This window comes from Rhinoderma darwinii, unplaced genomic scaffold, assembly GCF_050947455.1.
Source record: "Rhinoderma darwinii isolate aRhiDar2 unplaced genomic scaffold, aRhiDar2.hap1 Scaffold_4575, whole genome shotgun sequence".
NCBI classification, from domain to species: Eukaryota; Metazoa; Chordata; class Amphibia; order Anura; family Rhinodermatidae; genus Rhinoderma; species Rhinoderma darwinii.
In genome coordinates this window covers 34078-61546 of record NW_027463983.1, presented here as the reverse complement: position 1 = coordinate 61546, position 27469 = coordinate 34078, and the positions used below count along the sequence as shown (strand labels likewise).

The following is a 27469-nucleotide window of genomic DNA, read 5'->3' as shown; positions in this document are numbered from 1 at the left end:
TTGTTTCACAATCGATTAAAAAGGACTATGGATTAAAGCATTTAATGTCAATGGCCATTCTAAGCTGAATGTGCCTGCTCTCGTCAGATCGCAGAAGTTACACAGCTTAAGGCCTCACTAGTACCAGTGTGGGAGACTGTCTGGGAATGCGTGGTGCGGTTGACTTTTTATTATGTCGTTTAGATTTTGTTTCACAATCGATTAAAAAGGACTATGGATTAAAGCATTTAATGTCAATGGCCATTCTAAGCTGAATGTGCCTGCTCTCGTCAGATCGCAGAAGTCACACAGCTTAAGGCCTCGCTAGTACCAGTGTGGGAGACTGTCTGGGAATCCGTGGTGTGGTTGACTTTTTATTATGTCGTTTAGATTTTGTTTCACAATCGATTAAAAAGAACTATGGATTAATGCATTTAATGTCAATGGCCATTCTAAGCTGAATGTGCCTGCTCTCGTCAGATCGCAGAAGTCACACAGCTTAAGGCCTCGCTAGTACCAGTGTGGGAGACTGTCTGGGAATCCGTGGTGCGGTTGACTTTTTATTATGTCGTTTAGATTTTGTTTCACAATCGATTAAAAAGAACTATGGATTAAAGCATTTAATGTCAATGGCCATTCTAAGCTGAATGTGCCTGCTCTCGTTAGATCGCAGAAGTTACACAGCTTAACGCCTCGCTAGTACCAGTGTGGGAGACTGTTTGGGAATCCGTGGTGCGGTTGACTTTTTATTATGTCGTTTAGATTTTGTTTCACAATCGATTAAAAAGGACTATGGATTAAAGCATTTAATGTCAATGGCCATTCTAAGCTGAATGTGCCTGCTCTCGTCAGATCGCAGAAGTTACACAGCTTAAGGCTTCGCTAGTACCAGTGTGGGAGACTGTCTGGGAATGCGTGGTGCGGTTGACTTTTTATTATGTCGTTTAGATTTTGTTTCACAATCGATTAAAAAGGACTATGGATTAAAGCATTTAATGTCAATGGCCATTCTAAGCTGAATGTGCCTGCTCTCGTCAGATCGCAGAAGTCACACAGCTTAAGGCCTCGCTAGTACCAGTGTGGGAGACTGTCTGGGAATCCGTGGTGTGGTTGACTTTTTATTATGTCGTTTAGATTTTGTTTCACAATCGATTAAAAAGAACTATGGATTAATGCATTTAATGTCAATGGCCATTCTAAGCTGAATGTGCCTGCTTTCGTTAGATCGCAGAAGTTACACAGCTTAACGCCTCGCTAGTACCAGTGTGGGAGACTGTCTGGGAATCTGTGGTGCGGTTGACTTTTTATTATGTCGTTTAGATTTTGTTTCACAATCGATTAAAAAGGACTATGGATTAAAGCATTTAATGTCAATGGCCATTCTAAGCTGAATGTGCCTGCTCTCGTCAGATCGCAGAAGTTACACAGCTTAAGGCCTCGCTAGTACCAGTGTGGGAGACTGTCTGGGAATCCGTGGTGCGGTTGACTTTTTATTATGTCGTTTAGATTTTGTTTCACAATCGATTAAAAAGGACTATGGATTAAAGCATTTAATGTCAATGGCCATTCTAAGCTGAATGTGCCTGCTCTCGTCAGATCGCAGAAGTTACACAGCTTAAGGCCTCGCTAGTACCAGTGTGGGAGACTGTCTGGGAATCCGTGGTGCGGTTGACTTTTTATTATGTCGTTTAGATTTTGTTTCACAATCGATTAAAAAGGACTATGGATTAAAGCATTCAATGTCAATGGCCATTCTAAGCTGAATGTGCCTGCTCTCGTCAGATTGCAGAAGTTACACAGCTTAAGGCCTCGCTAGTACCAGTGTGGGAGACTGTCTGGGAATCCGTGGTGCGGTTGACTTTTTATTATGTCGTTTAGATTTTGTTTCACAATAGATTAAATAGGACTATGGATTAAAGCATTTAACGTCAATGGCAATTCTAAGCTGAATGTGCCTGCTCTCGTCAGAACGCAGAAGTTACACAGCTTAAGGCCTCGCTAGTACCAGTGTGGGAGACAGTCTGGGAATCCATGGTGCGGTTGACTTTTTATTATGTTGTTTAGATTTTGTTTCACAATAGATTAAATAGGACTTTGGATTAAGGCTTTTAATGTCAATGGCCATTCTAAGCTGAATTTGCCTTCTCTCGTTAGATCGCAGAAGTTACACAGCTTAACGCTTCGCTAGTACCAGTGTGGGAGACTGTCTGGGAATCCGTGGTGCGGTTGACTTTTTATTATGTCGTTTAGATTTTGTTTCACAATAGATTAAATAGGACTATGGATTAAAGCATTTAACGTCAATGGCCATTCTAAGCTGAATGTGCCTGCTCTCGTCAGATCGCAGCAGTTACACAGCTTAAGGCCTCACCAGTACCAGTGTGGGAGACTGTCTGGGAATCCGTGGTGCGGTTGACTTTTTATTATGTTGTTTAGATTTTGTTTCACAATAGATTAAATAGGACTTTGGATTAAGGCTTTTAATGTCAATGGCCATTCTAAGCTGAATTTGCCTTCTCTCGTTAGATCGCAGAAGTTACACAGCTTAACGCTTCGCTAGTACCAGTGTGGGAGACTGTCTGGGAATCCGTGGTGCGGTTGACTTTTTATTATGTCGTTTAGATTTTGTTTCACAATAGATTAAATAGGACTATAGATTAAAGCATTTAACGTCAATGGTCATTCTAAGCTGAATGTGCCTGCTCTCGTCAGATCGCAGAAGTTACACAGCTTAAGGCCTCACCAGTACCAGTGTGGGAGACTGTCTGGGAATCCGTGGTGCGGTTGACTATTTATTATGTCGTTTAGATTTTGTTTCACAATTGATTAAAAAGGACTATGGATTAAAGCATTTAACGTCAATGGCCATTCTAAGCTGAATGTGCCTGCTCTCGTCAGAACGCAGAAGTAACACAGCTTAAGGCCTCACCAGTACCAGTGTGGGAGAGTGTCTGGGAATCCGTGGTGCGGTTGCATTTTTATTATGTCGTTTAGATTTTGTTTCACAATCGATTAAAAAGGACTATGGATTAAAGCATTTAATGTCAATGGCCATTCTAAGCTGAATGTCCCTGCTCTCGTCAGATCGCAGAAGTTACACAGCTTAAGGCCTCGCTAGTACCAGTGTGGGAGACTGTCTGGGAATCCGTGGTGCGGTTGAATTTTTATTATGTCGTTTAGATTTTGTTTCACAATAGATTAAATAGGACTATGGATTAAAGCATTTAACGTCAATGGCCATTCTAAGCTGAATGTGCCTGCTCTCGTCAGATCGCAGAAGTTACACAGCTTAAGGCCTCGCTAGTACCAGTGTGGGAGACTCTCTGGGAATCTGTGGTGCGGTTGACTTTTTATTATGTTGTTTAGATTTTGTTTCACAATAGATTAAAAAGGACTATGGTTTAAGGCTTTTAAAGTCAATGGCCATTCTAAGCTGAATGTGCCTGCTCTCGTCAGATCGCAGAAGTTACACAGCTTAAGGCCTCGCTAGTACCAGTGTGGGAGACTCTCTGGGAATCTGTGGTGCGGTTGACTTTTTATTATGTTTTTTAGATTTTGTTTCACAATAGATTAAATAGGACTATGGTTTAAGGCTTTTAAAGTCAATGGCCATTCTAAGCTGAATGTGCCTGCTCTCTTCAGATCGCAGAAGTTACACAGCTTAAGGCCTCGCTAGTACCAGTGTGGGAGACTGTCTGGGAATCCGTGGTGCCGTTGACTTTTTATTATGTCGTTTAGATTTTGTTTCACAATCGATTAAAAAGGACTATAGATTAAAGCATTTAATGTCAATGGCCATTCTAAGCTGAATGTGCCTGCTCTCGTTAGATCGCAGAAGTTACACAGCTTAACGCCTCGCTAGTACCAGTGTGGGAGACTGTCTGGGAATCCGTGGTGCGGTTGACTTTTTATTATGTCGTTTAGATTTTGTTTCACAATAGATTAAATAGGACTATGGATTAAAGCATTTAACGTCAATGGCCATTCTAAGCTGAATGTGCCTGCTCTCGTCAGATCGCAGAAGTTACACAGCTTAAGGCCTCGCTAGTACCAGTGTGGGAGACTGTCTGGGAATCCGTGGTGCGGTTGAATTTTTATTATGTCGTTTAGATTTTGTTTCACAATCGATTAAAAAGGACTATGGATTAAAGCATTTAATGTCAATGGCCATTCTAAGCTGAATGTCCCTGCTCTCGTCAGATCGCAGAAGTTACACAGCTTAAGGCCTCACCAGTACCAGTGTGGGAGACTGTCTGAGAATCTGTGGTGCGGTTGACTTTTTATTATGTCGTTTAGATTTTGTTTCACAATTGATTAAAAAGGACTATGGATCAAAGCATTTAATGTCAATGGCAATTCTAAGCTGAATGTGCCTGCTCTCGTCAGAACGCAGAAGTTACACGGCTTAAGGCCTCGCTAGTACCAGTGTGGGTGACTGTCTTGGAATCCGTGGTGCGGTTGACTTTTTATTATGTCGTTTAGATTTTATTTCACAATCGATTAAAAAGGACTATGGATTAACGCATTTAATGTCAATGGCCATTCTAAGCTGAATGTGCCTTCTCTCGTCAGATCGCAGAAGTTACACAGCTTAAGGCCTCGCTAGTACCAGTGTGGGAGACTGTCTGGGAATCTGTGGTGCGGTTGACTTTTTATTATGTCGTTTAGATTTTGTTTCACAATCGATTAAAAAGGACTATGGATTAAAGTATTTAATGTCAATGGCCATTCTAAGCTGAATGTGCCTGCTCTCGTCAGATCGCAGAACTTACACAGCTTAAGGGCTCGCTAGTACCAGTGTGGGAGACTGTCTTGGAATCCGTGGTGCGGTTGACTTTTTATTATGTCGTTTAGATTTTGTTTCACAATCGATTAAAAAGGACTATGGATTAAAGCATTTAATGTCAATGGCCATTCTAAGCTGAATGTCCCTGCTCTCGTCAGATCGCAGAAGTTACACAGCTTAAGGCCTCGCTAGTACCAGTGTGGGAGACTGTCTGGGAATCCGTGGTGCGGTTGACTTTTTATTATGTTGTTTAGATTTTGTTTCACAATCGATTAAAAAGGACTATGGATTAAAGCATTTAATGTCAATGGCCATTCTAAGCTGAATGTGCCTGCTCTCGTTAGATCGCAGAAGTTACACAGCTTAAGGCCTCGCTAGTACCAGTGTGGGAGACTGTCTGGGAATCCGTGGTGCGGTTGACTTTTTATTATGTCGTTTAGATTTTGTTTCACAATTGATTAAAAAGGACTATGGATTAAAGCATTTAACGTCAATGGCCATTCTAAGCTGAATGTGCCTGCTCTCGTCAAAACGCAGAAGTTACACAGCTTAAGGCCTCGCTAGTACCAGTGTGGGAGACTGTCTGGGAATCCATGGTGCGGTTGAATTTTTATTATGTCGTTTAGATTTTGTTTCACAATCGATTAAAAAGGACTATGGATTAAAGCATTTAATGTCAATGGGCATTCTAAGCTGAATGTCCCTGCTCTCGTCAGATCGCAGAAGTTACGCAGCGTAAGGCCTCGCTAGTACCAGTGTGGGAGACTGTCTGGGAATCCGTGGTGCGGTTGACTTTTTATTATGTCGTTTAGATTTTGTTTCACAATCGATTAAAAAGGACTATGGATTAAAGCATTTAATGTCAATGGCCAATCTAAGCTGAATGTGCCTGCTCTCGTTAGATCGCAGAAGTTACACAGCTTAACGCCTCGCTAGTACCAGTGTGGGAGACTGTCAGGGAATCCGTGGTGCGGTTGACTTTTTATTATGTCGTTTAGATTTTGTTTCACAATAGATTAAAGAGGACTATGGATTAAAGCATTTAACGTCAATGGCCATTCTAAGCTGAATGTGCCTGCTCTCGTCAGATCGCAGAAGTTACACAGCTTAAGGCCTCGCCAGTACCAGTGTGGGAGACTGTCTGGGAATCAGTGGTGCGGTTGAATATTTATTATGTCGTTTAGATTTTGTTTCACAATCGATTAAAAAGGACTATGGATTAAAGCATTTAATGTCAATGGCCATTCTAAGCTGAATGTCCCTGCTCTCGTCAGATCGCAGAAGTTACACAGCTTAAGGCATCGCTAGTACCAGTGTGGGAGACTGTCTGGGAATCCATGGTGCGGTTGAATTTTTATTATGTCGTTTAGATTTTGTTTCACAATCGATTAAAAAGGACTATGGATTAAAGCATTTAATGTCAATGGGCATTCTAAGCTGAATGTCCCTGCTCTCGTCAGATCGCAGAAGTTACGCAGCGTAAGGCCTCGCTAGTACCAGTGTGGGAGACTGTCTGGGAATCCGTGGTGCGGTTGACTTTTTATTATGTCGTTTAGATTTTGTTTCACAATCGATTAAAAAGGACTATGGATTAAAGCATTTAATGTCAATGGCCAATCTAAGCTGAATGTGCCTGCTCTCGTTAGATCGCAGAAGTTACACAGCTTAACGCCTCGCTAGTACCAGTGTGGGAGACTGTCAGGGAATCCGTGGTGCGGTTGACTTTTTATTATGTCGTTTAGATTTTGTTTCACAATAGATTAAAGAGGACTATGGATTAAAGCATTTAACGTCAATGGCCATTCTAAGCTGAATGTGCCTGCTCTCGTCAGATCGCAGAAGTTACACAGCTTAAGGCCTCGCCAGTACCAGTGTGGGAGACTGTCTGGGAATCAGTGGTGCGGTTGAATATTTATTATGTCGTTTAGATTTTGTTTCACAATCGATTAAAAAGGACTATGGATTAAAGCATTTAATGTCAATGGCCATTCTAAGCTGAATGTCCCTGCTCTCGTCAGATCGCAGAAGTTACACAGCTTAAGGCATCGCTAGTACCAGTGTGGGAGACTGTCTGTGGTGCGGTTGACTTTTTATTATGTCGTTTAGATTTTGTTTCACAATAGATTAAATAGGACTAATGATTAAAGCATTTAACGTCAATGGCCATTCTAAGCTGAATGTACCTGCTCTCGTCAGAACGCAGAAGTTACACAGCTTAAGGCCTCGCTAGTACCAGTGTGGGAGACTGTCTGGGAATCCATGGTGCGGTTGAATTTTTATTATGTCGTTTAGATTTTGTTTCACAATCGATTAAAAAGGACTATGGATTAAAGCATTTAATGTCAATGGCCATTCTAAGCTGAATGTCCCTGCTCTCGTCAGATCGCAGAAGTTACACAGCTTAAGGCCTCGCTAGTACCCGTGTGGGAGACTGTCTGGGAATCCGTGGTGCGGCTACCTTTTTATTATGTCGTTTAGATTTTGTTTCACAATCGATTAAAAAGGACTATGGATTACTGTATTTAATGTCAATGGCTATTCTAAGCTGAATGTTCCTGCTCTCGTCAGATCGCACAAGTTACACAGCTTAAGCCCTCGCTAGTACCAGTGTGAGAGACTGTCTGGGTATCCGTGGTGCGGTAGCCTTTATGTTATGTCGTTTAGATTTTGTTTCACAATCGATTAAAAAGGACTATGGATTAAAGCATTTAATGTCAATGGCCATTCTAAGCTGAATGTGTCAGATCACAGAAGTTACACAGTTTAAGGCCTCGCTAGTACCAGTGTGGGAGACTGTCTGGGAATCGTTGGTGCGGTTGACTTTTTATTATGCCGTTTAGATTTTGTTTCAAAATCGATTAAAAAGGACTATGGATTAAAGCATTTAATGTGAATGGCCATTCTTAGCTGAATGTGCCTGCTCTCGTCAGATCGCAGAAGTTACACAGCTTAAGTCCTTGCTAGTACCGGTGTGGGAGTCTATCTGGGAATCTGTGGTGCAGTTGACTTTTATTATGTCGTTTAGATTTTGTTTCACAATCGATTAAAAAGGACTATGGATTAAAGCGTTAAATGTTAATGGCCATTCTACGCTGAATGTGCCTGCTCTCGTCAGATCGCAGAAGTTACACAGCTTAAGTCCTTGCTAGTACCAATGTGGGAGACAGTCTGGGAATCCATGGTGCGGTTGAGTTTTTATTATGTCGTTTAGATTTTGTTTCAAAATCGATTAAAAAGGACTATGGATTAAAGCGTTTAATGTCAATGGCCATTCTTAGCTGAATGTGCCTGCTCTCGTCAGATTGCAGAAGTTGCTCAGCTTAAGTCCTTGCTTGTACCAGTGTGGGACACTATCTGGGAATACGTGGTGCAGTTGACCTTTTATTATGTCGTTTAGATTTTGTTTCACAATCGATTAAAAAGGACTATGGATTAGAGTGTTAAATGTTAATGGCCATTCTAAGCTGAATGTGCCTGCTTTCGTCAGATCGCAGAAGTTACACAGTTTAAGTCCTTGCTAGTACCAGTGTGGGAGACAGTCTGGGAATTCATGGTGCGGTTGCCTTTTTATTATGTCGTTTAGATTTTGTTTCACAATCGATTAAAAAGGACTATGGATTAAAGCATTTAATGTCAATGGCCATTCTAAGCTGAATGTGCCTGCTCTCGTCAGATCGCAGAAGTTACACAGCTTAAGGCCTCGCTAGTACCAGTGTGGGAGACTGTCTGGGAATCGTTGGTGCAGTTGACTTTTTATTATGTAGTTTAGATTTTGTTTCACAATCGATTAAAAAGGACTATGGATTAAAGCATTTAATGTCAATGGCCGTTCTACGCTGAATGTGCCTGCTCTCGTAAGATTGCAGAAGTTACACAGCTTAAGGCTTCGCTAGTACCAGTGTGGGAGACTGTCTAGGTATCCGTGGTGCGGTTGCATTTTTATTATGTCGTTTGGATTTTGTTTCACAATCGATTAAAAAGGACTATGGACTAACACATTTAATGTCAACGGCCATTCGAAGCTGAATGTGCCTGCTCTCGTCAGATCGCAGAAGTTACACAGCTTAAGTCCTTGTAAGTACCAGTGTGGGAAACGGTCTGGGAATTCGTGGTGCGGTTGACTTTTTATTATGTCGTTTAGATTTTGTTTCACAATCGAATACAAAGGACTATGGAATAAAGCATTTAGAGTCAATGGCCATTCTAAGATGGATGTTCCTGCTGTGGTCAGATCGCAGAAGTTACGCAGATTAAGGCCCCACTAGTACTAGTGTGGGAGACTGTCTGGGAAACCGTGGTGTGGTGTACTTTTTATTATGTAGTTTAGATTTTGTTTCACAATCGATTAAAAAGGACTGTGGATTAAAGCATTTAATGTCAATGGCCATTCTAAGCTGAGTGTGCCTGCTCTTGTCAGATCGCAGAAGTTACACAGCTTAATGTCTCGCTAGTACCAGCGTGGGAATCCGTGGTGCGGTTGATTTCTTATTATGTCATTTAGATTTTGTTTCACAATCGATTAAAAAGTACTATGGATTAAAGCATTTAATGGCAATATCCATTCTAAGCTGAATGTGCCTGCTCTCGTCTGATCTCAGAAGTTACACAGCTTAAGTCCTCGCTGGTACTGTCTGGGAATCCGTCGTGCGCTTGCCCTTTTATTATGTCATTTAGATTTTGTTTCACAATAGTTTAAAAAGGACTATTGATTAAAGCATTTAATGTTAATGGCTATTCTTAGCTGAATGTTCCTGCCCTCGTCAACATCGCAGAAGTTACACAGCTTAAGGTCTCGCTAGTACCAGTATGGGAGACTATCTGGGAATCCGTGGTGCGCATGCCTTTTTATTATATCGTTTAGATTTTGTTTCACAATCGATTAAAAAGGACTATGGATTAAAGCATTTAATGTCAATGGCCATTCTAAGCTTAATGTGCCAGCTCTCGTCAGATCGCAGAAGTTACACAGCTTAAAGCCTCGCTAGTACCAGTGTGGGAGACTGTCTGGGAATCCGTGGTGTGGTTGACATTTTATTAAGTCGTTTTGATTTTGTTTCACAATCGATTAAAAAGGACTATGGATTAAAGCATTTAATGTCAAAGGCCATTCTAAGCTCAATGTGCCTTTTCTCGTCAGATCGCAGAAGTTACACAGCTTAAGGACTCACTAGTAGCAGTGTGGGAGACTGTCTGGGAATCCGTGGTGTGTTTGACTTTTTATTATGTCGTTTAGATTTTGTTTCACAATCGATTAAAAAGGACTATGGATTAAAACAATTAATGTCAATGGCCATTCTAAGCTGAATGTGCCTGCTCTCATCAGATCGCAGAAGTTACACAGCTTAATGACTCACTAGTAGCAGTGTGGGAGACTGTCTGGGAATCCGTGGTGTGTTTGACTTTTTATTATGTCGTTTAGATTTTGTTTCACAATCGATTAAAAAGGACTATGGATTAAAACAATTAATGTCAATGGCCATTCTGAGCTGAATGTGCCTGCGCTCGTCAGATCGCAGAAGTTACACAGCTTAAGGCCTCGCTAGTACCAGTGTGGGAGACTGTCTGGGAATGCGTGGTGCGGTTGACTTTTTATTATGTCGTTTAGATTTTGTTTCACAATCTAATAAAAAGGACTATGGATTAAAGCATTTAGTGTCAATGGCCATTCTAAGATGGATGTTCCTGCTGTGGTCAGATCGCAGAAGTTACGCAGATTAAGGCCCCACTAGTACCAGTGTGGGAGACTGTCTGGGAAACCGTGGTGTGGTTTACTTTTTATTATGTAGTTTAGATTTTGTTTCACAATCGATTAAAAAGGACTGTGGATTAAAGCATTTAATGTCAATGGCCATTCTAAGCTGAGTGTGCCTGCTCTCGTCTGATCTCAGAAGTTACACAGCTTAAGTCCTCGCTGGTATCAGTGTGGGAGACTGTCTGGGAATCCGTCGTGCGCTTGCCCTTTTATTATGTCATTTAGATTTTGTTTCACAATAGTTTAAAAAGGACTATTGATTAAAGCATTTAATGTTAATGGCTATTCTTAGCTGAATGTTCCTGCTCTCGTCACATCACAGAAGTTACACAGCTAAAGGTCTCGCTAGTACCAGTATGGGAGACTATCTGGGAAGCCGTGGTGCGGGTGCCTTTTTATTATATCGTTTAGATTTTGTTTCACAATCGATTAAAAAGGACTATGGATTAAAGCATTTAATGTCAATGGCCATTCTAAGCTGAATGTGCCAGCTCTCGTCAGATCGCAGAAGTTACACAGCTTAAAGCCTCGCTAGTACCAGTGTGGGAGACTGTCTGGGAGTCCGTGGTGTAGTTGACATTTTATTATGTCGTTTAGATTTTGTTTCACAATCGATTAAAAAGGACTATGGATTAAAGCATTTAATGTCAATATCCATTCTAAGCTGAATGTGCCTTGTCTCGACAGATCGCAGAAGTTACACAGCTTAAGGCCTCGCTGGTACCAGTGTGGGAGACTGTCTGGGAATCCGTGGTGTGGTTTACATTTTATTATGTCGTTTAGATTTTGTTTCACAATCGATTAAAAAGGACTATGGATTAAAGCATTTAATGTCAATATCCATTCTAAGCTGAATGTGCCTTGTCTCGACAGATCGCAGAAGTTACACAGCTTAAGGCCTCGCTGGTACCAGTGTGGGAGACTGTCTGGGAATCCGTGGTGTGGTTGACATTTTATTATGTTGTTTAGATTTTGTTTCACAATCGATTAAAAAGGACTATGGATTAAAACAATTAATGTCAATGGCCATTCTAAGCTGAATGTGGTTGCTCTCATCAGATCGCAGAAGTTACACAGCTTAATGACTCGCTAGTACCAGTGTGGGAGACTATCTGGGAATCAGTTGTGCGGTTGATTTTTTATTATGTCGTTTAGATTTTGTTTCACAATCGATTAAATAGGACTATGGATAATAATATTTAAAGTCAATGGCCATTCTAAGCTGAATGTGCCTGCGCTCGTCAGATCGCAGAAGTTACACAGCTTAAGGCCTTGCTAGTACCAGTGTGGGAGACTGTCTGGGAATGCGTGGTGCGGTTGACTTTATAATATGTCGTTTAGGTTTTGTTTCACAATAGATTAAAAAGGTCTATGGATTAAAGCATTTAATGTCAATGGCCATTCTAAGCTGAATGTGCCAGCTCTCGTCAGATCGCAGAAGTTACACAGCTTAAAGAGGCTCTGTCACCAGATTTTGCAACCCCTATCTGCTATTGCAGCAGATAGGCGCTGCAATGTAGATTACAGTAACGTTTTTATTTTTAAAAAACGAGCATTTTTGGCCAAGTTATGACCATTTTCGTATTTATGCAAATGAGGCTTGCAAAAGTACAACTGGGCGTGTTGAAAAGTAAAAGTACAACTGGGCGTGTATTATGTGCGTACATAGGGGCGTGTTTACTTCTTTTACTAGCTGGGCTTTCTGATGAGAAGTATCATCCACTTCTCTTCAGAACGCCCAGCTTCTGGCAGTGCAGATCTGTGACGTCACTCACAGGTCCTGCATCGTGTCGGCACCAGAGGCTACAGTTGATTCTGCAGCAGCATCAGCAGGTAAGTAGCTACATCGACTTACCTGCAAACGCCGATGCTGCTGCAGAATCATCTGTAGCCTCTGGTGTCGATGTGTCCTCGCTCGTCTGACACGATGCAGGACCTGTGAGTGACGACACAGCGTGATCTCTGGAGAACACGGCTGTGTCTGCACTGCCAGAAGCTGGGCGTTCTGAAGAGAAGTGGATGATACTTCTATACACAACGCCCAGATAGTAAAAGTAGTAAACACGCCCCGATGTACGCACATAATACACGCCCACTTGGACTTTTACTTTTAAACACACCCACTTGGACTTTTGCAAGCCTCATTTGCATAAATACGAAAATGGTCATAACTTGGCCAAAAATGCTCGTTTTTTTAAAAATAAAAACGTTACTGTAATCTACATTGCAGCGCCTATCTGCTGCAATAGCAGATATGGGTTGCAAAATCTGGTGACAGAGCCTCTTTAAAGCCTCGCTAGTACCAGTGTGGGAGACTGTCTGGGAATCCGTGGTGTGGTTGCTATTTTATTATGTCGTTTAGATTTTATTTCACAATCGATTAAAAAGGACTGTGGATTAAAGCATTTAATGTCAATATCCATTCTAAGCTGAATGTGCCTTTTCTCGTCTGATCGCAGAAGTTACACAGCTTAAGGCCACGCTAGTACCAGTGTGGGAGACTGTCTAGGAATCCGTGGTGCGGTTGACTTTTTATTATGTTGTTTAGATTTTGTTTCAATATCGATTAAAAAGGACTATGGATTAAAGCATTTAATGTCAAAGGCCATTCTAAGCTGAATGTGCCTGCTCTCGTCAGATCGCAGAAGTTACACAGCTTAAGGACTCGCTAGTAGCAGTGTGGGAGACTGTCTGGGAATCCGTGGTGTGGTTGACTTTTTATTATGTCATTTAGATTTTGTTTCACAATCGATTAAAAAGGACTATGGATTAAAACATTTAATGTCAATGGCCATTCTAAGCTGAATGTGCCTGCTCTCGTCAGATCGCAGAAGTTACACAGCTTAATGACTCGCTAGTACCAGTGTGGGAGACTGTCTGGGAATCCGTTGTGCGGTTGATTTTTTATTATGTCGTTTAGATTTTGTTTCACAATCGATTAAATAGGACTATGGATAAAAACATTTAAAGTCAATGGCCATTCTAAGCTGAATGTGCCTGCACTCGTCAGATCGCAGAAGTTACACTGCTTAAGGCCTCGCAAGTACCAGTGTGGGAGACTGTCTGGGAATGCGTGGTGCGGTTGACTTTATAAAATGATGTTTAGATTTTGTTTCACAATAGATTAAAAAGGTCTATGGATTAAAGCATTTTATGTCAATATCCATTCTGAGCTGAATGTGCCTGCTCTCGTCAGATCGCAGAAGTTACACAGCTTAAGGCCTCGCTAGTACCAGTGTGGGAGACTGTCTGGGAATCTGTGGTGCGGTTGACCTTTTTTTTTATGTCGTTTAGATTTTGTTTCACAATCGTTTAAAAAGGACTATGGATTAAAGCGTTTAATGTCAATGGCCATTCTTAGATGAATGTACCTGCTCTCGTCAGATCGCAGAAGTTACACAGCTTAAGTTCTCGCTAGTACCAGTGTGGGAGACAATCTGGGAATCCGTGGTTCGGTTGACTTTTTATTATGTCGTTTAGATTTTGTTTCACAATCGTTTAAAAAGGACTATGGATTAACCCCTTCCCGCTCCTTGACGTACTATTACGTCATGGCAGCTGTATCGTTCGCGCTCCATGCCGTAATAGTACGTCACGGGAGTAACGGCCGTTTCGGCCGTCCTCCCGACACATACAGGAGCTGTGACGCTGCTGTCTTGTTCAGCAGCTGTCACAGCTCCTACAGCGGGGACCGATCGCTGTGTCCCCACTGATTAACCCCTTAAAAGCCGCGTTCTATAGAGATCGCGGCTTTTTAGGGGTTAAGCTGCCATCGCCAGCCTGCTACGCGATAGCGGCCGGCGATGGTGACTATGGCAACCGGACACCAAACAATGGCGTCCGGCTATGCCATAGACGGAAGCCTAGTGGGTCCTGACAACGTCAGGACCCACTATGCTTGCTGTCAGTGAGTAGCTGACAGTTCTAATACACTGCACTACGCATGTAGTGCAGTGTATTAGAATAGCGATCAGGGCCTCCTGCCCTCATGTCCCCTAGTGGGACAAAGTAATAAAGTAAAAAAAAAAGTTAAAAAAAGATGTGTAAAAATAACAAAATAAAAGATTTAAAAGTATTAAAAGTAAAAATCCCCCTTTTTCCCTTATCAGTCCTTTATTATTAATAAAAATATATAAACAAACAAATAAACTATACATAATTGGTATCGCCGCGCCCGTAACGGCCTGAACTACAAAATTATTTCATTATTTATCCCGCACGATGAACGCCGTAAAATGAAATAATAATAAACCGTACCAGAATCACAATTCTTTGGTCACTTCACCTCCCAAAAAATGGAATAAAAAGAGATCAAAAAGTCGCATGTACCTAAAAATGGTACTGATCGAAACTACAGTTCGTTACACAAAAAATAAGTCCTTGCACGGCGTTATTGATTGAAAAATAAAACAATTATGGCTCTTAGAATAAGGTAACACAAAAAGTGAATGATTGTTTACAAAACGTATTTTATTGTGCAAACGCCATAAGACATAAAAAAAAACTATAAACATCTGGTATCGCCGTAATCGTATCGCCCCGCAGAATAAAGTGAATATGTCATTTATAGCGCACGGTGAACGCTGTAGAAAAAAAAGAATAAAAAAACAATAGTAGAATTGCTGTTTATTAGTCACCACGCCACCTAAAAATAGAATAAAAACTGATCAAAAAGTCGCATGCACCCCAAGAAAACTACAATGAATTCCTCAAGGGGTCTAGCTTCCAAATTGGGGTCACTTTTGGGGGGTTCCCAATGTTTTGGCACCACCAGACCTCTTCAAACCGGACATGGTGCCTAATAAAAAAGAGGGCTCAAAATCCACTAGGTGCTCCTTTGCTTCGGAGGCCGATGCTTCAGTCCATTACCGCCCGAGGGCCACATGTGGGATATTTCTCTAAACTGCAGAATCTGGGCAATACGTATTAAGTTGCGTTTCTCTGATAAATCCTTTTGTGTTATAAAAAAAATGGTATAAAGAGGATTTTCTGACAAAAAAAAATATGTAAACTTCACCTCTACTTTGCTCTAAATTTCTGTGAAACACCTAAAGGGTTCATAAACTTTCTAAATGCTGTTATGAATACTTTGAGGGGTCTAGTTTCTAAAATGGGGTGTTTGATAGGGGTTTCTAATATATGGGCCCCTCAAAGCAACTTCAGAACTGAACTGGAACCTAAAAAAAAAAAAAAAATGAGGCAATACTTCGCTTCTTACATTATACTGATAATGAGCCGTGCCCACCCCGAGATGACCCCAGTTTTGACCGTTTGTATAAATGGAGACCCCTATTAGACCATTCCAGTGCCCGGTTTTCCCAAGCATACACCCCCGAGAAGTGTATTTCTATTGATGAGTCCCTGGTACATTTTAAAGGGAGGGTTCAATTCCGCGAGTACCTGCTGGGTAAGAGGGCAAGGTATGGCGTGAAGATGTCTAAGCTGTGAGAGTGCATCAGGGTATACCTACAGGTTTAGGATATATGAAGGAAAGGCCACCCCCAAACCAGACTGCATCCTGGACTACAATAGGTACATGGGAGGGATGGACTTGTAAGATCAAGCCCTGAAGCCCTACAGCGCCATGCGGTGTGGTATAAGAAGCTGGCCGGGCACATCATACAGATGGCTTTGTACAATGCATACGTGCTACGTCGATGTGCAGGCCAGACGGGAACTTTCCTGGAATTTCAAGAGGTGATTATCAAGAACCTAATCTTTAGGGACCAAGAAGGGGGGTCACCCAGTACTTCTGGAAGCGAGCCCACACGCATCGTACCAGGGCAACACTTTCCAGGAGAAGTTCCCCAAACTGGCAAGAAGGGAAAAATTCAAAAGAGGTGCAAAGTCTGCTATAAGAGGGCGATAATGGATGACACAATATATCAATGTGGCACGTGTCCCGAATAACCAGAGCTCTGTATGAAAGTGTTTTAAAATTTATCATACATCCCTTGGTTTATAATTTACCCCAATTTTACTTACCCTGATGCACTCCGCACAGCTTACCCCCCTCGTCTTTCCCCTCTGAGCCCTGCTGTGTGTCCAGGCAGCTGATAATAGCCATATGTAGGGTATTGCCATACCCGGGAGAACCCACATTACAGTTTATGGGGTGTAGGTCTCCGGTCAAAATGCTCACTACACCTCTAGATGAATGCCTTAAGGGTGTAGTTATTAAAACGGGGTCACTTCTTGCGGGTTTCAACTGTACTGGTACCTCAGGTGCTTCTGCATACATGACTTCGCACTAGAAAATCCCCAGTAGGCCAAATGGTGGTCCTTTCCTTCTGAGCCCTCCCATGGGCCCAAACGGCCGTTTATCACCACAAATGGGGTATTGCCGCACTCAGGACAAATTGGGCAACAAAATGGAGTATTTTATTTCTTGTGAAAATAAGAATTTTTGAGCTAAAATGACATATTATTGGAAAAAATATATATTTTTTTAATTCCCAGCCCAATTCAAATAAGTTTTGTGAAGAAACTATGTGGTCTAAATGGTCAGATTACCCATAAATGATTTCCTTGAGGGGTGTAGTTTCCAAAATGGGGTCACTTCTGGTGGGTTTCCATTGCTTTGATACCTCTGGGGCTCTGCAAATGCGACATGGCACCCGAAAACCAAACCAGCAAAATCTGTACTCCAAAGAACACACAGCGCTCCTTCCCTTCTGAGGCCTCCCATGGGCCCAAACGGCAGTTTATTGCCACAAATGGGGTATTGCTGCACTCAGGAGAAATTGGGCAACAAAATTGAGCATTTTGTTCCCTGTGAAAATAAGAAATTTTGATGAAATTTTTTCCAATAAGATGTAATTTTTTATTTTTTTAATGTCACAGCCCAATTGAAATAGGTGCTGTTAAAAAACTGTGTGCTCAAAATGCTAACAACAACCATAAATGAATTCCTTGAGGGGTGTAGTTTCCAAAATGGGGTCACTTCTGGTGGGTTTCCATTGCTTTGATACCTCTGAGGCTCTGCAAATGCGACATGGCACCCGAAAACCAATCCAGCAAAATCTGGACTCCAACAAACATATAGCGCTCCTTTCCTTCTGAGCCCTTCCATGGGCCCAAACGGCAGTTTATCACCACAAATGTGGTATTGCCACACTAAGGACAAATTGGGCAACCAAATGGGGTATTTTGTTCCCTGTGAAAATAAGAAATTTTGATCACAAATGACATTTTATTGGAAAAAATGACATTTTTTTCCTTTCACAGCCCAATTCAAATATGTGCTGTGAAAAAACTGTGCGGTCAAAATGGTAACAACAACCATAAATGAATTCCTCGAGGGGTGTAGTTTCCAAAATGGGGTCACTATTGGGGGATTCCTACTGTTTTGGCACCTCAACACCTCTCCAAACCCGGCATGCTGCCTAAAATATATTCTAATAAAAAAGTGGACTCAAAATGCACTAGGTGCTTCTTTGCTTCTAGGGCTTGTGTTTTAGTCCACGAGCGCAGTAGGGCCACATGTGGGACATTTCTAAAAACTGCAGAATCTGGACAATACATATTTAGTAGTGTTTCTCTGGTAAAACCTTCTGTGTTACAGAAAAAAAAATGAATAAAATTTAAATTCAGCAAGAAAAATGAAATTTGCAAATTTCACCTCCACTTTGCTTTAATTCCTGTGAAATGCCTGAAGGGTTAAAAAACTTTCTAAATGCTGTTTTGAATACTTTGAGGGGTCTAGTTTTTAAAATGCGGTGTTTTATCAGGGTTTCTAATACATAGGCCCCACAAAGCCACTTCAGAACTCAAGAGGTACCTTAAAAAAAAGGCATTTGAAATTTTCTTAAAAATATGAGAAATTGCTGTTTATGTTCTAAGCCTTGTAACGTCCAAGAAAAATAAAAGAATGTTCAAAAAACGATGCCAATCCAAAGTAGACATATGGGAAATGTGAAGTAGTAACTATTTTGGGTGGTATAACCGCCTGTTTTACAAGCAGATGCATTTAAATTCAGAAAAATGCAATTTTTTCAAAATTTTCTCTAAATTTTGCAATTTTTCACCAATAAACACTGAATATATCGACCAAATTTTACCACGAACATGAAGCCCAATGTGTCACGAGAAAACAATCTCAGAATCGCTTGGGTAGGTTTAAGCATTCCGACGTTATTACCACATAAAGTGAAATATGTCAGATTTGAAAAATGGGCTCTGAGCCTTAAGGCCAAAACTAGGCTGCGTCCTTAAGGGGTTAAAGCACTTAATGTCAATGGCCATTCTTGGCTGAATGTGCCTGCTTTCGTCAGATCGCAGAAGTTACACAGCTTAAGACCTCGTTAGTACCAGTGTGGGAGACTGTCTGGGAATCCGTGATGCGGTTGACTATTTATTATGTCGTTTAAATTTTGTTTCACAATCGATTAAAAAGGACTTTGGATTAAAGCATTTAATGTCAATAGCCATTCTAAGGGTAATATGCCTGCTGTCGTCAGATCACAGAAGTTACACAGCTTAAGGCCTCGCTAGTACCAGTGTGGGAGACTGTCTGGGAATCTGTGGTGTGGTTGACCTTTTATTATGTCGTTTAGATTTTGTTTCACAATCGTTTAAAAAGGACTATGGATTAAAGCATTTAATGTCAATGGCCATTCTTAGCTGAATGTGCCTACTCTCGTCATATTGCAGAAGTTCCACAGCTTAAGGCCTTGCTAGTGCCAGTGTGGGAGACTGTCTGGGAATCGTTGCTGCGGTTGACTTTTTATTATGTTGTTTAGATTTTGTTTCACAATCGATTAAAAAGGACTGTGGATTAAAACATTTAATGTCAATGGCCGTTGTAAGCTGAATGTGCCTTGTCTCTCTTCAGATCGCAGAAGTTACATAGCTTAAGGCCTCGCTAGTACCAGTGTGGGAGACTGTCTAGGAATCCGTGGTGCGGTTGACCTTTTATTATGTTGTTTAGATTTTGCTTCACAATCGATTAAAAAGGACTATGGATTAAAAGCAATTAATGTCAATTGCCATTCTAAGCTGAAGGTGCCTGCTCTCGTCAGATCGCGGAAGTTACACAGCTTAAGGCCTCGCTATTTCCAGTGTGGGAGACTGTCTGGGAATCGTTGGTGCGGTTGACTTTTTATTATGTTGTTTCGATTTTGTTTCACAATCGATTAAAAAGGACTAAGGATTAAAGCATTTAATGTCCATGGTCGTTCTAAGTGGAATGTGCCTTGTCATGGCAGAAGTTACACAGCGTAAGGCCTCGCTAGTAGCAGTGTGGGAGACTGTCTGGGAATCCGTGGTGCGGTTGACTTTTTATTATAACGCTTAGATTTTGTCTCACAATCGATTAAAAAGGACTATGGATTAAAGCACATAATGTCAATGGCCATTCTAAGCAGAATGTGCCTCCTCTCGTCAGATCGCAGAAGTTACACAACTTAAGGCCTCGCTAGTACAAGTGTGGGAGACTGTCAGGGAATCCGTGGTGCAGTTGCCTTTTTATTTTGTCGTTTAGATTTTGTTTCACAATCGATTAAAAAGGACTATGGATTAACGCATTTAAAGTCAATGGCCATTCTAAGCTGAATGTGCCTGCTCTCGCCAGATCGCAGAAATTACACAGCTTAATGCCTCGCTAGTAGCAGTGTGGGAGACTGTCTGGGAATCCGTGGTGCGGTTGACTTTTTATTATGTGATTTAGATTTTGTTTCAGAATCGATTAAAAAGGACTATGGATTAGAGCATTTAATGTCAATGGCCATTCTAAGCTGAAGGTGCCTGCTCTCGTCAGATCGCGGAAGTTACACAGCGTAAGGCCTCGCTAGCACCAGTGTGGGAGACTGTCTGGGAATCCGTGGTGCGGTTCACTTTTTGTTATGTCGTTTAGATTTTGTCTCACAATTGATTAAAAAGGACTATAGATTAAAGCATTTAATGTCAATGGCCATTCTAAACTGAATGTTCCTCCTCTCGTCAGATCGCAGAAGTTACACAGCTTAAGGCCTCGCTAGTACTAGTGTGGGAGACTGTCTTGGAATCCGTGGTGCGGTTGACATTTTATTATGTTGTTTAGATTTTGTTTCACAATCGATTAAAAAGGACTATGGATTAAAGCATTTAATATTAATGGCCATTCTTAGCTGAATGTTCCTGCTCTCGTCAGATCGCAGAAGTTACACAACTTAAGGCCTCGCTAGTACCAGTGTGGGAGACTGTCTGGGAATCCGTTGTGCAGTTGACTTTTTATTATGTCGTTTAGATTTTGTTTCACAATCGATTAAAAAGGACTATGGATTAAAGCATTTAATGTCAACGGACGTTCTGAGCTGAATGTGCCTTGTCTTGTCAGAGGGCAGAAATTACACAGCTTAAAGAGGCTCTGTCGCCAGATTTTGCAGCCCCTATCTGCTATTGCAGCAGATAGGCGCTGCAATGTAGATTACAGTAACGTTTTTATTTTTTAAAAACGAGCATTTTTGGCCAAGTTATGACCATTTTCGTATTTATGCAAATGAGGCTTGCAAAAGTACAACTGGGCGTGTTGAAAAGTAAAAGTACAACTGGGCGTGTATTATGTGCGTACATCGGGGCGTGTTTACTACTATTACTAGCTGGGCGTTGTGTATAGAAGTGTCATCCACTTCTCTTCACAACGCCCAGCTTCTGGCAGTGCAGCACTGTGACGTCACTCACAGGTCCTGCATCGTGTCGGCACCAGAGGCTACACTTGATTCTGCAGCAGCATCAGCATTTGCAGGTAAGTAGCTACATCGACTTACCTGCAAACGCCGATGCTGCTGCAGAATCATCTGTAGCCTCTGGTGCCGACACGATGCAGGACCTGTGAGTGACGTCACAGTGCTGCACTGCCAGAAGCTGGGCGTTGTGAAGAGAAATGGATGACACTTCTATACACAACGCCCAGCTAGTAAAAGTAGTAAACACGCCCCGATGTACGCACATAATACACGCCCAGTTGTACTTTTACTTTTCAACACGCCCAGTTGTACTTTTGCAAGCCTCATTTGCATAAATACGAAAATGGTCATAACTTGGCCAAAAATGCTCGTTTTTTAAAAATAAAAACGTTACTGTAATCTACATTGCAGCGCCTATCTGCTGCAATAGCAGATAGGGGTTGCAAAATCTGGTGACAGAGCCTCTTTAAGTCCTTGCTAGTACCAGCGTGGGAGACTGTCTGGAAATCGTTGGTGCGGTTGACTTTTTATTATGTCGTTTAGATTTTTTTTCACAATCGATTAAAAAGGACTATGGATTAAAGGATTTAATGTCAATGGCCATTCTAAGCTGAATGTGCCTGACCTCGTCAGATCGCAGAAGTTACACAGCTTAAGTCCTCGCTAGTACCAGCGTGGGAGACTGTCTGGGAATCCATTTTGTGGTTGACTTTTTATTATGTCGTTTAGATTTTGTTTCACAATCGATTAAAAAGGACTATGGATTAAAGCATTTAACTTCAATGGCCATTCTAAGCTGAATGTGCCTGCTCTCGTCAGATCGCAGAAGTTACACAGCTTAAGGACTCGCTAGTAGCAGTGTGGGAGACTGTCTGGGAATCCGTGGTGCGGTTGCCTTTTTATTATGTCATTTAGATTTTGTTTCACAATCGATTAAATAGGACTATGGATAAAAACATTTAAAGTCAATGGCCATTCTAAGCTGAATGTGCCTGCACTCGTCAGATCGCCGAAGTTACACAGCTTAAGGCCTCGCTAGTACCAGTGTGGGAGACTGTCTGGGAATGCGTGGTGCGGTTGACTTTATAATATGACGTTTAGATTTTGTTTCACAATAGATTAAAAAGGTCTATGGATTAAAGCATTCAAAGTCAATATCCATTCTAAGCTGAATGTGCCTGCTCCCGTCAGATCGCAGAAGTTACACAGCTTAAGGCCTCGCTAGTACCAGTGTGGGATACTGTCTAGGAATCCGTGGTGCGGTTGCCTTTTTATTATGTCGTTTAAATTTTGTTTCACAATCGATTAAAAAGGACTATGGATTAAAGCATTTAATGTCAATGGCCATTCTAAGCTGAATGTGCCTGCCCTCGTCAAATCGCAGAAGTTACACAGCTTAAGTCCTCGCTAGTACCAGCGTGGGAGACTGTCTGGGAATCGTTGGTGCGGTTGACTTTTTATTATGTCGTTTAGATTTTTTTTCACAATCGATTAAAAAGGACTATGGATTAAAGCATTTAATGTCAATGGCCATTCTAAGCTGAATGTGCCTGCTCTTGTCAGATCGCAGAAGTTACACAGCTTAAGGCCTCGCTAGTATCTGTGTGGGAGACTGTCTGGGAATCCGTGGTGTGGTTGGCTTTTTATCATGTCGTTTAGATTTTGTTTCACAATCGATTAAAAAGGACTATGGATTAAAACATTTAATGTCAATGGCCATTCTAAGCTGAATGTGCCTGCTCTTGTCAGATTGCAGAATTTACACAACCCTAAACCTCGCTAGTACGAGTGTGGGAGACTGTCTGGGAATCCGTGGTGTCCTTACCTTTTTATTATGTCGTTTAGATTTTGTTTCACAATCGATTAAAAAGGACTATGGATTAAACAATTTAATGTCAATGGCCATTCTAAGCTGAAAGTGCCTGCTCTTGTCAGATCGCAGAAGTTACACAGCTTAAGACCTCGCTAGTACCAGTGTGTGACACTGTCTGGGAATACGTGGTGCAGTTGCCTTTTTATTTTGTCGTTTAGATTTTGTTTCACAATCGATTAAAAAGGACTATGGATTAACGCATTTAAAGTCAATGGGCATTCTAAGCTGAATGTGCCTGCTCTCGCCAGATCGCAGAAGTTACACAGCTTAATGCCTCGCTAGTAGCAGTGTGGGAGACTGTCTGGGAATCCGTGGTGCGGTTGACTTTTTATTATGTGATTTCGATTTTGTTTCAGAATCGATTAAAAAGGACTATGGATTAAAGTATTTAATTTCAATGGCCATTCTAAGCTGAATGTGCCTGCTCTCGTCAGATCGCTGAAGTTACACAGCGTAATACCTCGCTAGTACCAGTGTGGGAGACTGTCTGGGAATCCGTGGTGCGGTTCACTTTTTATTATGTCGTTTAGATTTTGTCTCACAATTGATTAAAAAGGACTATGGATTAAAGCATTTAATGTCAATGGCCATTCTAAACTGAATGTTCCTCCTCTCGTCAGATCGCAGAAGTTACACAGCTTAAGGCCTCGCTAGTACTAGTGTGGGAGACTGTCTTGGAATCCGTGGTGCGGTTGACATTTTATTATGTTGTTTAGATTTTGTTTCACAATCGATTAAAAAGGACTATGGATTAAAGCATTTAATGTCAATGGCAATTCAAAGCTGAATGTTCCTGCTCTCGTCAGAACGCAGAAGTTACACAGCTTAAGGCCTCGCTAGTAGCAGTGTGGGAGACTGTCTGGGAATCCGTAGTGCGGTTGACTTTTTATTATGTCATTTAGATTTTGTTTCACAATATATTAAAAAGGACTATGGATTAAAGCATTTAATGTTAATGGCCATTCTTAGCTGAATGTTCCTGCTCTCGTCAGATCGCAGAAGTTACACAGCTTAAGGCCTCGCTAGTACCAGTGTGGGAGACTGTCTGGGAATCCGTTGTGCGGTTGGCTTTTTATTATGTCGTTTAGATTTTGTTTCACAATCGATTAAAAAGGACTATGGATTAAAGCATTTAATGTCAACGGACGTTCTGAGCTGAATGTGCCTTGTCTTGTCAGATGGCAGAAATTACACAGCTTAAGTCCTCGCTAGTACCAGCGTGGGAGACTGTCTGGGAATCTGTGGTGTGGTTGACTGTCTAGGAATCCATTTTGTGGTTGACTTTTTATTATGTCGTTTAGATTTTGTTTCACAATCGATTAAAAAGGACTATGGATTAAAGCATTTAACTTCAATGGCCATTCTAAGCTGAATGTGTCTGCTCTCGTCAGATCGCAGTAGTTACACAGCTTAAGGCCTCGCTAGTACGAGTGTGGGAGACTGTCTGGGAATCCGTGGTGTGCTTGCCTTTTTATTATGTCGTTTAGATTTTGTTTCACAATCGATTAAAAAGGACTATGGATTAAACCATTTAATGTTAATGGCCATTCTAAGCTGAAAGTGCCTGCTCTCGTCAGATCGCAGGAGTTACACAGCTTAAGACCTCGCTAGTACCAGTGTGTGACACTGTCTGGGAATACGTGGTGCAGTTGCGTTTTTATTTTGTCGTTTAGATTTTGTTTCACAATCGATTAAAAAGGACTATGGATTAACACATTTAAAGTCAATGGCCATTCTAAGCTGAATGTGCCTGCTCTCGTCAGATTGCAGAGGTTACACAGCTTAAGGCCTCGCTAGTAGCAGTGTGAGAGACTGTCTGGGAATCCGGGGTGCGGTTGACTTTTTATTATGTCATTTAGATGTTGTTTCACAATCGATTAAAAAGGACTATGGATTAAAGCATTTAATGTCAATGGCCATTCTAAGCTGAATGTGCCTGCTCTCGTCAGATCGCAGAAGTTACACAGCGTCAGGCCTCGCTAGTACCAGTGTGGGAGACTGTCTGGGAATCCGTGGTGCGGTTGACATTTTATTATGTTGTTTCGATTTTGTTTCACAATCGATTAAAAAGGACTATGGATTAAAGCATTTAATGTCAATGGCCATTCTTAGCTGAATGTGCCTGCTCTCGTCAGATCGCAGAAGTTACACAGCTTAAGGCCTCGCTAGTACCAGTGTGTTAGACTGTCTGGGAATCCGTGGTGCTGTTGAATTTTTATTATGTCGTTTAGATTTTGTCTCACAATCGATTAAAAAGGACTATGGATTAAAGCATTTAACGTCAATGGCCATTCTAAGCTGAATGTGCCTCCTCTTGTCAGCTCGCAGAAGTTACACAGCTTAAGGCCTCGCTAGTACTAGTGTGGGAGACTGTCTGGGAATCCGTGGTGCGGTTGCAATTTTATTACGTTGTTTAGATTTTGTTTCACAATCGATTAAAAAGGATTATGGATTAAAACATTTAATGTCAACTGCCGTTCTAAGCTGAATGTGCTTTGTCTTGTCAGATGGCAGAAATTACACAGCTTAAGGTCTTGCTAGTACCAGTGTGGGAGGCTATCTGTAAATCTGTGGAGCGGTTGACTTTTTATTATGTCATTTAGATTTTGTTTCACAATCAATTCAAAAGGACTATGGATTAAAGCATTTTTTGTCAATAACCATTCTAAGCTAAATGTGCCTGCTCTCGTCAGATTGCAGATGTTACACAGCTTAAGGCCTCGCTAGTATCAGTGTGGGAGACTGTCTAGAAGTCTGTGGTGCCGTTGCTTTTTTATTATGTCGTTTAAAAAAAAATTCACAATCGATTAAAAAGGACTATGGATTAAAGCATTTAATGTCAATGGCCATTCTAAGCTGAATGTGCCTGCTCTCGTCAGATCGCAGAGGTTACACAGCTTCAGGCATCGCTATTACCAGTGTGGGAGACTGTCTGGGAATCCGTGGTGTGGTTGAATTTTTATTATGTCGTTTAGAATTTGTTTCACAATCGATTAAAAAGGACTATGGATCAAAGCATTTAATGTCAATGGCCATTCTAAGCTGAATGTGCCTGCTCTCGTCAGATCGCAGAAATTACACAGCTTAAGGCCTCGCTAGTAGCAGTGTGGGAGACTGTCTGGGAATCCGTGGTGCGGTTGACTTTCTATTATGTTGTTTAGATTTTGTTTCACAATCGATTAAAAAGGACTATGGATTAAAGCATTTAATGTCAATGGCCGTTCTAAGCTGAATGTGCCTTGTCATGGCAGAAGTTACACAGCTTAAGGCCTCGCTTGTAGCAGTGTGGGAGACTGTCTGGGAATCCGTGGTGCGGTTGACTTTTTATTATGTCGTTTAGATTTGATTTCACAATCGATTAAAAAGGACTATGGATTAAAGAATTTAATGTCAACGGCCGTTCTAAGCTGAATGTGCTTTGTCTTGTCAGATGGCAGAAATTACACAGCTTAATGCCTCGCTAGTACTAGTGTGGGAGACTGTCTGGGAATCCGTGGTGCGGTTGCCATTTTATTACGTTGTTTAGATTTTGTTTCACAATCGATTAAAAAGGATTATGGATTAAAGCATTTAATGTCAATGGCCATTCTAAGCTGAATGTGCCTGCTTTTGTCAGATCGCAGAAGTTACACAGCGTAAGGCCTCGCTAGTACCAGTGTGGGAGACTGTCTGGGAATCCGCGGTGCGGTTGACTTCTTATTATGTTGTTTAGATTTTGTTTCATTATCGATTAAAAAGGACTATGGATTAAAGCATTTATTGTCAACGGCCATTCAAAGCTGAATGTTCCTGCTCTCGTCAGAACGCAGAAGTTACACAGCTTAAGGCCTCGCTAGCAGCAGTGTGGGAGACTGTCTGGGAATCCATAGCGCGCATGACTTTTTATTATGTCGTTTAGATTTTGTTTCACAATAGATTTAAAAGGACTATGGATTAAAGCATTTAATGTCAAAGGCCATTCTTAGCTGAATGTACCTGCTCTCGTCAGATCGCAGAAGTTACACAGCTTAAGGCCTCGCTAGTACCAGTGTGGAAGACTGTCTGGGAATCCGTTGTGCGGTTGACTTTTTATTGTGTCGTTTAGATTTGATTTCACAATCGATTAAAAAGGACTATGGATTAAAAAATTTAATGTCAACGACCGTTCTAAGCTGAATGTGCCTTGTCATGGCAGAAGTTACACAGCTTAAGGCCTCGCTTGTAGCAGTGTGGGAGACTGTCTGGGAATCCGTGGTGCGGTTGACTTTTTATTATGTCGTTTAGATTTTGTCTCACAATCGATTAAAAAGGACTATGGATTAAAACAATTAATGTCAATTGCCATTCTAAGCTGAATATCCCTGCTCTCTTCAGATCGCAGGAGTTACACAGCTTAATGCCTCGCTTATACCAGTGTGGGAGACTGTCTGGGAATC

The 27469-nt window shown here is 41.5% G+C and overlaps 41 pseudogenes; all 41 read left to right on the top strand.

Annotated features, from left to right (window-relative positions):
* Nucleotides 1–46: 46 nt before the first annotated feature.
* Nucleotides 47–165, top strand: LOC142717783 (5S ribosomal RNA; annotated as a pseudogene).
* A 67-nt stretch (nucleotides 166–232) lies between these two features.
* Nucleotides 233–351, top strand: LOC142717852 (5S ribosomal RNA; annotated as a pseudogene).
* A 67-nt stretch (nucleotides 352–418) lies between these two features.
* LOC142717805 (5S ribosomal RNA) lies at nucleotides 419–537 on the top strand (annotated as a pseudogene).
* Nucleotides 538–604: 67 nt separating this feature from the next.
* On the top strand, nucleotides 605–723 carry LOC142717922 (5S ribosomal RNA; annotated as a pseudogene).
* A 67-nt stretch (nucleotides 724–790) lies between these two features.
* On the top strand, nucleotides 791–909 carry LOC142717820 (5S ribosomal RNA; annotated as a pseudogene).
* Nucleotides 910–976: 67 nt separating this feature from the next.
* Nucleotides 977–1095, top strand: LOC142717851 (5S ribosomal RNA; annotated as a pseudogene).
* Nucleotides 1096–1348: 253 nt separating this feature from the next.
* On the top strand, nucleotides 1349–1467 carry LOC142717895 (5S ribosomal RNA; annotated as a pseudogene).
* A 67-nt stretch (nucleotides 1468–1534) lies between these two features.
* On the top strand, nucleotides 1535–1653 carry LOC142717883 (5S ribosomal RNA; annotated as a pseudogene).
* A 67-nt stretch (nucleotides 1654–1720) lies between these two features.
* LOC142717824 (5S ribosomal RNA) lies at nucleotides 1721–1839 on the top strand (annotated as a pseudogene).
* A 67-nt stretch (nucleotides 1840–1906) lies between these two features.
* LOC142717937 (5S ribosomal RNA) lies at nucleotides 1907–2025 on the top strand (annotated as a pseudogene).
* Nucleotides 2026–2278: 253 nt separating this feature from the next.
* Nucleotides 2279–2397, top strand: LOC142717850 (5S ribosomal RNA; annotated as a pseudogene).
* A 253-nt stretch (nucleotides 2398–2650) lies between these two features.
* LOC142717832 (5S ribosomal RNA) lies at nucleotides 2651–2769 on the top strand (annotated as a pseudogene).
* A 253-nt stretch (nucleotides 2770–3022) lies between these two features.
* Nucleotides 3023–3141, top strand: LOC142717864 (5S ribosomal RNA; annotated as a pseudogene).
* Nucleotides 3142–3208: 67 nt separating this feature from the next.
* LOC142717788 (5S ribosomal RNA) lies at nucleotides 3209–3327 on the top strand (annotated as a pseudogene).
* Nucleotides 3328–3394: 67 nt separating this feature from the next.
* On the top strand, nucleotides 3395–3513 carry LOC142717787 (5S ribosomal RNA; annotated as a pseudogene).
* Nucleotides 3514–3580: 67 nt separating this feature from the next.
* On the top strand, nucleotides 3581–3699 carry LOC142717779 (5S ribosomal RNA; annotated as a pseudogene).
* A 67-nt stretch (nucleotides 3700–3766) lies between these two features.
* LOC142717909 (5S ribosomal RNA) lies at nucleotides 3767–3885 on the top strand (annotated as a pseudogene).
* Nucleotides 3886–3952: 67 nt separating this feature from the next.
* Nucleotides 3953–4071, top strand: LOC142717827 (5S ribosomal RNA; annotated as a pseudogene).
* A 67-nt stretch (nucleotides 4072–4138) lies between these two features.
* Nucleotides 4139–4257, top strand: LOC142717892 (5S ribosomal RNA; annotated as a pseudogene).
* Nucleotides 4258–4324: 67 nt separating this feature from the next.
* Nucleotides 4325–4443, top strand: LOC142717845 (5S ribosomal RNA; annotated as a pseudogene).
* Nucleotides 4444–4510: 67 nt separating this feature from the next.
* On the top strand, nucleotides 4511–4629 carry LOC142717933 (5S ribosomal RNA; annotated as a pseudogene).
* A 253-nt stretch (nucleotides 4630–4882) lies between these two features.
* LOC142717995 (5S ribosomal RNA) lies at nucleotides 4883–5001 on the top strand (annotated as a pseudogene).
* A 67-nt stretch (nucleotides 5002–5068) lies between these two features.
* On the top strand, nucleotides 5069–5187 carry LOC142717989 (5S ribosomal RNA; annotated as a pseudogene).
* Nucleotides 5188–5440: 253 nt separating this feature from the next.
* On the top strand, nucleotides 5441–5559 carry LOC142717926 (5S ribosomal RNA; annotated as a pseudogene).
* Nucleotides 5560–5812: 253 nt separating this feature from the next.
* Nucleotides 5813–5931, top strand: LOC142717929 (5S ribosomal RNA; annotated as a pseudogene).
* A 253-nt stretch (nucleotides 5932–6184) lies between these two features.
* On the top strand, nucleotides 6185–6303 carry LOC142717925 (5S ribosomal RNA; annotated as a pseudogene).
* A 253-nt stretch (nucleotides 6304–6556) lies between these two features.
* Nucleotides 6557–6675, top strand: LOC142717928 (5S ribosomal RNA; annotated as a pseudogene).
* A 245-nt stretch (nucleotides 6676–6920) lies between these two features.
* LOC142717863 (5S ribosomal RNA) lies at nucleotides 6921–7039 on the top strand (annotated as a pseudogene).
* A 1358-nt stretch (nucleotides 7040–8397) lies between these two features.
* LOC142717877 (5S ribosomal RNA) lies at nucleotides 8398–8516 on the top strand (annotated as a pseudogene).
* A 1717-nt stretch (nucleotides 8517–10233) lies between these two features.
* On the top strand, nucleotides 10234–10352 carry LOC142717875 (5S ribosomal RNA; annotated as a pseudogene).
* Nucleotides 10353–11721: 1369 nt separating this feature from the next.
* Nucleotides 11722–11840, top strand: LOC142717911 (5S ribosomal RNA; annotated as a pseudogene).
* A 1646-nt stretch (nucleotides 11841–13486) lies between these two features.
* On the top strand, nucleotides 13487–13605 carry LOC142717927 (5S ribosomal RNA; annotated as a pseudogene).
* A 67-nt stretch (nucleotides 13606–13672) lies between these two features.
* On the top strand, nucleotides 13673–13791 carry LOC142717887 (5S ribosomal RNA; annotated as a pseudogene).
* Nucleotides 13792–22145: 8354 nt separating this feature from the next.
* LOC142717918 (5S ribosomal RNA) lies at nucleotides 22146–22264 on the top strand (annotated as a pseudogene).
* Nucleotides 22265–22331: 67 nt separating this feature from the next.
* On the top strand, nucleotides 22332–22450 carry LOC142717950 (5S ribosomal RNA; annotated as a pseudogene).
* A 253-nt stretch (nucleotides 22451–22703) lies between these two features.
* On the top strand, nucleotides 22704–22822 carry LOC142717963 (5S ribosomal RNA; annotated as a pseudogene).
* A 1183-nt stretch (nucleotides 22823–24005) lies between these two features.
* Nucleotides 24006–24124, top strand: LOC142717938 (5S ribosomal RNA; annotated as a pseudogene).
* Nucleotides 24125–24962: 838 nt separating this feature from the next.
* Nucleotides 24963–25081, top strand: LOC142717876 (5S ribosomal RNA; annotated as a pseudogene).
* A 67-nt stretch (nucleotides 25082–25148) lies between these two features.
* Nucleotides 25149–25267, top strand: LOC142717941 (5S ribosomal RNA; annotated as a pseudogene).
* An 811-nt stretch (nucleotides 25268–26078) lies between these two features.
* Nucleotides 26079–26197, top strand: LOC142717815 (5S ribosomal RNA; annotated as a pseudogene).
* An 804-nt stretch (nucleotides 26198–27001) lies between these two features.
* LOC142717960 (5S ribosomal RNA) lies at nucleotides 27002–27120 on the top strand (annotated as a pseudogene).
* Nucleotides 27121–27469: the final 349 nt, after the last annotated feature.